An 11019-nucleotide genomic window follows, 5' to 3' on the forward strand; every position below is an offset into this window, starting at 1 on the left:
TACATACTTTTACATAAAGAAATGTGTGATTTTAAATTATCTATGACATATCTATGAATGTTATTGTGCATTTTTCCCATGGTTTATAATTGAGGACTTAATGACTTTTGACTCACTGTGTCTAATCCCCCAAGGTTAACACACTAGTCCCATTTTACTAAATATCTAGCATGATTAAAATCTTTTATTTGTTTAAAGTATAATCTCCTTTTTATTTATTTTTTTCCAGAGAACAGTTTTTCTTCAGTCCTGGAGGACTTAGCTCCTTACATGGGCTTTGGTGGAGGTCATGGGGCAGTCCCCCAGGGCCTAAATCGATGTGAGGGTGTTGGATCCTTCCATGCTTCAGGAGAGCAATTCCTGACCACGTTGCTGTGAATGGCACACCTTGCATAGTAATGGAGTTTCACGTACAGCTTGGGAAGCGCATAAGCCTCAAAGAAGCCTCGTGCTTTGGAAATGCCCGTGATGGCAGCGGCCTCTACTATGGTCTGAATAAGGAACTTCTTAATGGACTTGAGACTTGATCTGGAGCATGCAACAGGCACAGCTGGTCTGGTGAATAAGCTGCAAGTGGCCAGGACCCTTTTTGGCGTGACCATTATTCCCTCATTTCTTTGTCATCTTGGAAGCGTGACCTGAGAGAGTGATTAAAATATTTAAAATAAAGATTCCTCCTGGATATAACTTGTAATATTTATAATATTTATTGGGGTGATGGCTATGGAATCAGGATTAGTCTTCCCTATATCGTTGACCAGAGAATGTTGGAAGACTTTCCCAAATTCGCTCATTCACACTGTCTGTTACATATTTAAGAGGCGTCCTAACAAATAACACCAGGGACAGAAAGAAAAGTGAGTGCCAGATGCAGACATTTGATATGACTTGTTAGCACCTAAGAAACAGAGACTATAAGAATTCCAGTAAGAAAAATATGATTTAAATTGGCCAGAAATGAGATCACCTGCCTTCTAGGAAGATTCATAGCCTGTTGCTACACCTGAAGAATATGCTTTGGGGACCCAATCAGTTATCCTGGATAATTCATGCAAAATAAATGAATAAAAAAGGGAAATAAAACTCTATACTGTGTCAGTTGATAAATTGTTCAAAGGTCCATCTGGAAAAGAGGCATACATATAAATCAACTGGAATTTGTTACACCTTGTCTTTAAATGTGACTTTATAATACATACCCAGTAAATTATAAGTGATGTCAAATATCCATTTGTAAAATTTTTGTCATAACTTAAAAAATAAATCTAATGTTATATTTTTTTACATTTTTATTTGAAATAATAACATTTTTGAGATGGACCAAAATATATAGCATTTTTCTTAAATTTCTCATTTTGTTATATTAATTCATCCTTTCCTCATACAACTTTTATTGGTCATTCAATTCTTATTTGTAAAGGAAACTTCCATCTTAGGATTTTTAGAAACTAACATCAAAAAAAATTATCTGTCTAAAATTTTGCCATTCCTCATGTGTGTTCTCGAAAGTCATTTTTGCAGGCTCATCCCTCCACTTGCCAAAGGATTTGTACCCTAATAAATCTTATTTTGTGATTATAATGTGACAGAAGTTCAATACAAAGAAAATTTGAGCCTCAGAAAAATCAAATCTGTAGTGAGGAGATGAAGATAGCCTTGTAAATGGCTGTACACACAAAAAAATGTAGAGTTGGAGCACTTCAACAGCCTTTTTGACTCTTATTTTTAAAAGTAACTTATTTGCCAGTTTCTTCAGCAAAAAAAGGAAGTGCATATTGTAGGGTTGGGGCTCTTTTTTCCCACTAACCTAAAATCAACTATTAAGTGATTTTGTCTCACTTTGTCTCCCTCCTTCCCCCCATTTTAAAGACAAAGGTTTTCATTTTCACTTACATAATAATAATGGCAATGAACATAGATTCTTTTTTAAAGGAAACATATCAGCTCTTTCTGAAAAATAAAAACAAAAGCCAAATAACTCTAGTTAGAGCCCAAAGCTTAGTAATGGATAGTAAAATCAACTATTAATTAGAAAACCCCACTTTTATTCTTCAACTCTTCAATTTTTTTACTGTCTCTGAAATAAGAATGCAAATATCCAATGTTGGACAATTGCAAAACAGACTAGAGTTCTAATGATTTATATAATGCATATACCCCCCAAATGTTGAGGCTGAATCCAAAAGGATAAATTGATAATTTTGAAGACATAAAAAGATAAATGCTATTTTTTAAAATTTTTATTTGTCAGAGAGCACACAAGTGGGGACAGGAGGCAGCAGAGGGAAAAACAGGCTCCCTGCTGAACAAGGAGCCTGATGTGGGACTCAATCCCAGGACCTTGGATCATGACCAGAGCTGAAGGCAGATGCTTAACTGACTGAGCCACCCAGGCATCCCAAGATAAATGCTATTTAAATAAAGTCTATATTTATATGCATTTATGAAACTCATAATTATGCCCCAGTTAATCTATGGGGTGAAAATGAATTTTTACATAAACCATTTACTTAATGAAATGTTGTACATCTACTGAATAAAGGTCCTGAAGTTAAGATGTCTATTTAACTGATGCATCAAAGAGATGCTATAAGGTACATTTCTCTTTCTATGGGGGTTCTTGAACAAATCTTCTGCACACTGATACGGTTGAGATATTTCATTCAAAATTAATATTGTTTACCATCATATAATGTACTTGTGGCTTTAACTACCACCTCAAGATAGGACAATATGTCCCAAAGAAAACAAGTCAGAAAATGTGCTCTATCTCAAACACCCTTGTGCGAAGAGGATGGTGGCAAGAAAATAAAACTTGAAGCACCTCTTCTACACTCTATGAGTTACTGCAAAATACCAGGGATGATATAAATAGTTTGAGTGAGGAAGCTTCATATAGCACAATGTGGCCTTGTAAATTATACTAATGGGGTGACATGGTAACAGAATGTCGATGAAAAAGAAAAAAAAACATAATTAAGAATCAGAATTCAAAGATGGAATTCTTTAGCAATTATTTTGTCCAATCTGCTCATCTGAAAGATGCAGACCCTGAAACCAACAAAGGAAAATGGAATCTCATCATCCCCTCAAGAATAGTTACTATTTTATTGACCATTTATTATGTACTAACCACTTGCTAAACACTGAACACAGCACTGTAAAATAGGAATTTTATAGAGGAGAAAACTGAAGCTCATTAAAGATAATGTAAGCTGTCCAAGGTCACATAGCAGTTATGGTACAGTTAGAACTTCCATCTGGCCCTGCTTGACTCCAAATGTTATAGTCTTTTTATAATTTGGTTATAATGCGAATTTCTATAGTATTCTAATCACATAGCTCCTTTGCCACAATGCTAAGTGACACACATTGGTTAATGTGACGGAGCCGCCTGACTCATACTTGGGCTTGGATACTAATATGAGTAATTTTCTTCAAAAGCCACAGTCAGGTGGGGGGTATTAAACAAAACAAAGAAAAAGAAAAGAAGAAATTGAATACAGACATTCAGGTAGTAAGCAGAAATCCTGTCACTTACTGCAAGCTTATTTTAAACAAAATTGCCATTATGTATTAATTATAACATTATACCCATATAGAAATCAAATACAGTGACATTTTAGCTCTGCTCTTCACCAGATAAACCTCTACATTTTATCTCACAGATGGATGCTGAGGGAAAACTGCTTTCTATTAAAACTAGGATCTTTACCTTTCTTTTGTTTGTTTTGTAATTTTTCTATGGGAATTTTAACAGATTCAAAACGTATTTAGAAAGAGTAAAGTCTATGTCTTTCTTATGGGTAAAAATGGCTTAGTTATTTCTCATCAAAGTTGAGTAAGATCAGTCAGATTGACTCCCATTTGCTGACAAGAAAATGGAGGCATTAAAATTCAAAGAATCTTACTACCTAATAGCTCCCAGAGACTTTAAAGGTTATTTAATCAGCCACCTTATTTTTTGGATGAAGAAACAGGCTCAGAGAGTGATTAACAAATTATTTTCACTCACAATTATAGTTAGTGATAGAGTTATGAAATGACTGTTCAGCTCTCTTTTTTTAAGGATTTTATTTATTTGACAGACACAGCAAGAGAGGGAACACAAGTAAGGGGAGTGGGAGAGGGAGGAGCAGGCTTCCCGCAGAGCAGGGAGCCCGATGCCGGTCTTGATCCCAGGACCCATGGATCATGACCTGAGCTGAAGGCAGACACTTAACGACTGAGCCACCCAGGCGCCCCATGACTGTTCAACTCTTAACACTCAGTCTTATTCTGTTTTCACTGAGCCATCTTCCTCTCCATAATATTATAATTTCTATAAAGCACTCTTAAAAAACAAGAGTTTAAATAATGAAGGAAATAAGACAGATGACCAGAATCCAGAGAATCAGGATATTCAGCCAACAAGCAATGCCATTTTGCAAAGTTTAGAATGTGGCTAATTAGAGGTTTTATAGACAGCACTTCCAGGGTGAAATGGAGAACTCTGAAATAAAAATAAATTGAAAGTTTGCAATACTATGCTTGATTCTGACGTTGATCACCCAAAGTTAGCACAGACTCCACAAGTTAGGGGCATGGTCCCCAACAAGACTGCCCTTATGTCAGCTACAAATTTGGGGATCTCTTGTCTACTTGCATTTCTGATTAACTGCTTACAAATCTGAGGCACAATTGATTGAATTTTTGGCCACATGACTGAAGTCAATCCCCAGACCCTCTCTCCTTTCCAGGTATCAGGAGATCAGGCTGTTACATGAGGCTCAAAGCCCCAAATCTCTAACCACATAATTCTTTTTTCTGGTATGACCAGTCGCTATCCTGAATCATTGTTGGCATAAATTCAGGTGTGGTCCAAGGGCCCATCATCAATAAAAAGACATGCCCATGTCTTGGGAAATCCCAAGGTTTAGAAGTTTCCTCCCAGGAACCGTGAACAGAGATCAGACAAATTCTTTATTCTACAAAAAGGTGTACATATTGAATTAAGGGGGTATGTTTTTCTTGCTCCCAAAACCTACCATGCTGATAAAACAAACTATTTGACCCATGGTAGCCCTAAATAAAGGATGAATACTGCTCTCCAGACCTTGTGTAATTATGTATACAATAAGTACTTTATTATTATTGCCGGTCCAAAATTGCAAACACCTCAGTAAATTCCTTGAGTATCAATCTATTAAAAAACAAGATGTTAAGGAATGGGGAAGTAGTGTTTAGTACCAGTCACACACATCACTGAAATAACCGAGCACTTAATTTAACACACAAACAGCCCTTCAACCACAAACAAATCTAAAGCCTGAATCTGACAAAACCCATTAGCTGAGAATATTGTAATAATCCTACTAATTAATGGACTGCAAAAGGCTTCCAGATGGCATGAACAAATACACTTAATTATGGTCCATCATTCTTGCTTGTATTTAGAACCTCCAGCATTGTAGGACAATTCTGAAATTGATATGGTTATGAATTATTGTTGTGCCATATGGATATGCAATTTTGATAGAATTGCACATTTAAAAATCTACTTATTCAACACATAACTTTTAAAATTTTTGTGCTTATAAAAATTTTAAGTCATAAATTTCTAAACCAGAATGTTAATGGACTTTTTAATCTTCTTACACAAATTACTTATTCAAGAATCATGTCATACTTAGTAAATAAAGAGCAAATAGCAGATTCATTTATAGAACTCTACAGTATGCTCACAAAAAAAAAAAAAGACAAAACAAAACAAGACTAAAAGCCAACGGATCTCTTTGAATTTGCTTGGCGTGATCAAGTAAATGTGTTTTATCCCTGATAACACCTATTTCTCATGTTACATCAATTGTCATTGTTATTAATATACCAAAATGATTCTCCCCCAAAAAAGCTGTGGATTTCTTTGAGGGCCAATTATCTTTTAAATACATTTATGTAAGATGTTTTAGTAACATCTGTGAGAATAAAATATGGTGAAAAGTAGTTTCTGACTTTTCGGTATTTTCTTGTTAATCTCTTATAAAAAACAATCTGTAATACTTCATTGGAATGATACATGAGGAATGATAGGGTTCATATAATTATTTAGAAATGCCATTTGTACTAGTGTTATTGGGCCACCTGATTGGAATAAAACAAATGATACTTAGTGCATTCTCCGGTCATATCCAATTCTACCACCATTGGTAGACATGAGACAGGCAGAGTCCTGTGGAGAAGTCCTACGTAGGAATAAGCCATCAAAGCATCCTCTATGTACAGATACTTTCCCATCTGCATTTTGATATTATTCATTATTACTCAAGCTTAGTATTTTAAATGATGTTTGCGATAAATTCAACATCCATTTAAAACAAGGCACTATGTAAGTTATCTCAGGCAACCAGTATAATTTGAGGTCATTAAAAACATTAGATGGCCATCAGGGAAATGCAAATCAAAACCATTTCACACCCTCTAGGATGAACATAAGAAAAAAGACAGACAATAGCAAGCATCAGAGAGCATGGGGAGAAATTGGAAGCTTCACACGATGTTATTAGGGATGCAAAACGGTTCAGAGAAATACTTTGGAAGATAGTAGAGCAGTTCCACAAAAGCGGAACTTTGTTAACGTTTAACAAAGAGCTATCACATGACTCGGTGATTCAACTCCTAGATATGAATCCAAAAATAAAAAGATATATCCACATAAAAACTTGTAAACAAATGCTCATTGCAGTTGTAACAGCCAAAAAGTGGAAAACCCAAGTGTTCATCAACTGATGAGTGGATAAATAAAATGTACTATACGTATACATTAGAATACTACTTGGTAATAAATTACTACTGATTAGAAGTACTGATACATGGTACAATATAGACAGACCTTTAAAACATATGGTGAGTGAAAAGAAACAAGACACAAAAGAACACATATTTCATGATTCCATTATTTGAAATGTTCCGAATAGGGCAATTTGTGGAGGAAGAAAGTGGTTGCCCAGGGCTGGAGTAAGGTTAGAGGAATAAGGTAACTACCAATGCGTTTAGAATGTCTCTTTGGGCTGATAAAGAGGTTCTAACATTGACTGCGATGATGGTTGTACAACTCTGTGAATATGCTCAAAACCACTGAACTGAACCACTGAACTGTGTGAATTGTACAGCATATGAATTATATCTCAGTAAGTTTGTTATTTTAAAAACTTACAAGTATTTCTTACAATTTTCTTGTAGAATTAATGTGCTTAGAATTAATTGAAGTTCTGTTTCACCTTCTCTCAGAATACATTTTAATGTAAGAGGCAAAGTATATAATGAATCCAAAGTAAGAGACCAGTGATCGTTAAGGTGGTATTAAATAATGAAATCCTAAAATCATAAAAAAATCATAAAAGAACCATTTTAAATAAAAATTGTCACTGTATAGAGGTGGATGAGGATAAAGATGGAGCTACAGGATGAAGCAAATGTAACTCCAGTTACTTTAATATTCTGTAGTGCTATTGACTAAAAATGGAAAATCAGATTAAAATGAATCCATTTGTGGATTGGAGATAGAGTGAGGGGAGTAGGCATATAATCAGGAGCTCTTCCATTTATTTAGAAAACTTAATTTTTAAAAAAATTTTCTTATTTCTTTCCTTTCATAACTTAAAACTTTAATCAAAACTTTCTCTTTTCAAGATCTCTCCACTGCACGATTTCTTTTACTCACTAATATCTACTGAGGCACATACTGACATACTAAATGATAAAGTGAGTATTTTGTAGGTAAGTATTTATACACTATTGTGCATTGTTCAGATTAAGTGAAGAGACTCTTCCAAGATCCACAAGCAGAAAGAGGGACAAACAAAAGCAAGGAAGGAAGATTCTGGGAGGGATTATCTTGTGATGTGAAGGGAAGGAACTACTGATATAGGAAAATCAACAGGAAATAAAAATGAGAAAGTATAAATAAACCAAAGTAGATAGGCTATGTCAACACCAGAGATGGAAAGAGAATATCTAACACAAATTTGTGCTTATTTTGTACAAGTAATTTTTTTAAAAAATATTGTTATGAGATCACGTATTTTTATCATGAAACATCAAATGTTGTGTGTTTTATAAATGTTTAGCAATGATTATTTAATGGGAAATACATATAATGATTAATATCAGGGAACCACGAAATCTTTTCCTACATCTTCAGCCTCCATATCATCAATAGGCTAAGCCTTTTAATCTTCTATACTTTTTTATACTTCCAGGTATTTACATATACCAGGAAAAGATTTAGAGAGTAATATTCCAATTATTTAAGCCAAGATCAAAGAAATTAACTGGTTTTTAGTTCTTCTTTAAAGAGCAATGTGTAAAACATGATATATTAATGAATGGTGCTTTTTTAAGATTAGATAAAAAATGAGTTAAATAGCTTTGGGTAATTTTTTAAAAATGTATAAAATTAAAAGGAATCCTTATGATATCTCTAATGGATTTGACCACTAGGTGTTTTTAGAATAAAATACAATGTCTTAATTTTACCATGTTTACTACAAAGAGAGCTAGAAGATTTAAATACAGGTATATGAAACATATACTTAACAGAAAATACCACCCAACTTTATATATTCTTATATTTTCTTACATATCTATTTTATATCATTAGTTTGCTCTAATCTTTATGATTAGTAGTAGATATGGCGTACTAATTTTATTTTGTAATCATCATTAGCATATAATCACATATTTATGGTTTGGGCCTATGAATAGGTTTTGTTCTTTATTAGCTTTTATTTGTTTGTTTTGGTTTTAAGAAGAATAAAAAAGAATGGATCTTGAGAAATTGTCTTCAAGATCTTCAATGTTTTTAATTATTTTTTCTTTAAATATTTGAATTTAACCTGCAGCACTTTTTTAATTTAAATTCAATTTAGTTAACATATAGTGTATTCATCAGTTGCATACAACACCCAGTGCTCATAATATCAAGTGCCCTCCTTAATGCCCATCACACAATTATCCCATCTCCCCCACCTACCTCCTCTCTAGCAACCCTCAGTTTGTCCTCTATAGTTAAGAGTCTCTCATGGTTTGCCTCTCTGTTTTTATCTTATTTTATTTTTCCCTCCCTTCCCTATGGTCCTTTGTTTTGTTTCTTAAATTCCACATATGAGGGAAATCATACGGTATTTGTCTTTCTCTGACTTATTTCACTTAGCACAATACCTTCAAGTTCCATCCACATTGTTACAAATGGCAAGATTTCATTCTTTTTGATGGCTAATATTCCATCGTATATATATATATGTGTATATATATATATACATATATATATATATATATCTCAAATCTTCTTTATCCATTCATCTGTTGATAGACATCTGGGCTTTTCCCATATTTTGGCTATTGTGGGCATTGCTGCTATGAACATTAGAGTGCATGTGCTGCTTCAAATCATTATTTTTGTATCCTTTGGATAAATACCTATTAACAAGCAGCACTTTAGTATTTTCAAGCCCTTTTTTCCTTTCTTTGTACATAATAAATATATATTATAATCTGTCGGTGAGCAAAACACTTTTATAGGTATTAGAAACCTGAAAATATGCTAGTCAATAAATCTAATACAAAGCAAACTGCTGCCCAAAGTGATTTTTTTTTTCTCAGCCACTAACTTAATTCCTTCAACTTCCATATTCAATCTATCAATATTTCCTGTGGGTTCTATTTTCAAAATACAGCCAGAAGGTGGACATTTCTTACCACCTAATACAAGTTGCCATCATACCCAGTGTGAATTACTAAAATCACCTTCTACATTATGTAATCTTTATCCTCATAGTAATGAAGATTTCTTTATATTTAAATACAAGTCACATAATACCATTTTTCTTAAAATCTTCCAACTACTTCCCATCTTTCAATCTTCCAGCTATTTTTTAAGGGAACATGGTCAAACTAAGGCACCGAATTTTATTCTAAAAATTCTTCAAGGTCAAATTTGTTAGAAGTATCAGAAGAACTCCTCTTAATTTTGTACACATTTGGAAAATTCCCCAGTACTGTTTAACTCATTGTTTTATTTGGTCCTGAAAAACACCACTCATTAATATTAGCTCTTTGCCACGGTATAACAATGTCCCAGATGACATGGGCTTGTTCACATCTTTTTTACTGAGGTCGTTATTCCCCTTGATGTCACGATATTTTGATTCATGTTTGAATTCCCCCAAAAAGAAAAAAAATAATAAAATAAAAATTTCTTAAAAAATATGGAATTACAAAGGCATATGCAAAATCACTGTAAGTAAAAAAAAATATTGTGATAATGACCCAAATTTGGTACTGCCAAATAAGAATCCTAGGGTGAAATACAAAGTTTAGGATGATTTGCATAAGAAAAGAAAAAGAGAACAATTGGTTTTATATCTAAAATTCAAACCAGACACAATAAATTACCTATAAGTTTAGGATGTTTTACATAATAAAGGGGGAGCAATTGGTCTTACATCTAAGATTCCAATCAGATATAATAAATTACCTATAATTAATGTTTAGCCCTAAGGGTATATCTTATTAAATAGGACTCTTTAAATTTGCCATAGCAACCCTACAATAAGTCATAAAATCTACCAAATTATAATCCAGGCTATAAAACTCTAAAGGGTCTACGGCCATACCACCCTGAACGTGCCCAATCTCATTTGATTTCGGAAGCTAAGCAGGGTCGGTCCTGGTTAGTACTTGGATGGGAGACTGCCTGGGAATACTGGGTGCTGTAGGCTCTTGGGACGCCTGGGTGGCTCAGTCGGTTAAGCATCTGCCTTTGGCTCAGGTCATGGTCCCAGGGTCCTGGGATCGAGTCCCACTTCGGGCTCCCTGCTCCACGGGAAGCCTATTTCTCCCTCTTCCATTCCCCCTGCTTATGTTCCCTCTCTCGCTGTGTCTCTCTCTGTCAAATAAATAAATAAAATCCTTAAAAATAAATAAATAAAACTTTCCAAAGGAAGGAATAATTAGTCCAATGGTTTTTCCCCTACTAGGACA

General features: G+C 34.0%; 2 pseudogenes; one reads left to right on the forward strand and one right to left on the reverse strand.

Moving 5' to 3' along the window:
* Window positions 1–266: 266 nt before the first annotated feature.
* On the reverse strand, window positions 267–624 carry LOC114219348 (small ribosomal subunit protein eS26 pseudogene; annotated as a pseudogene).
* Window positions 625–10638: 10014 nt separating this feature from the next.
* Window positions 10639–10757, forward strand: LOC114219408 (5S ribosomal RNA; annotated as a pseudogene).
* Window positions 10758–11019: the final 262 nt, after the last annotated feature.

Source organism: Eumetopias jubatus, unplaced genomic scaffold, assembly GCF_037043125.1.
Source record: "Eumetopias jubatus isolate StellerSeaLion01/CBP00866 unplaced genomic scaffold, mEumJub1_p1.0 scaffold_1, whole genome shotgun sequence".
Taxonomy (NCBI): domain Eukaryota; kingdom Metazoa; phylum Chordata; class Mammalia; order Carnivora; family Otariidae; genus Eumetopias; species Eumetopias jubatus.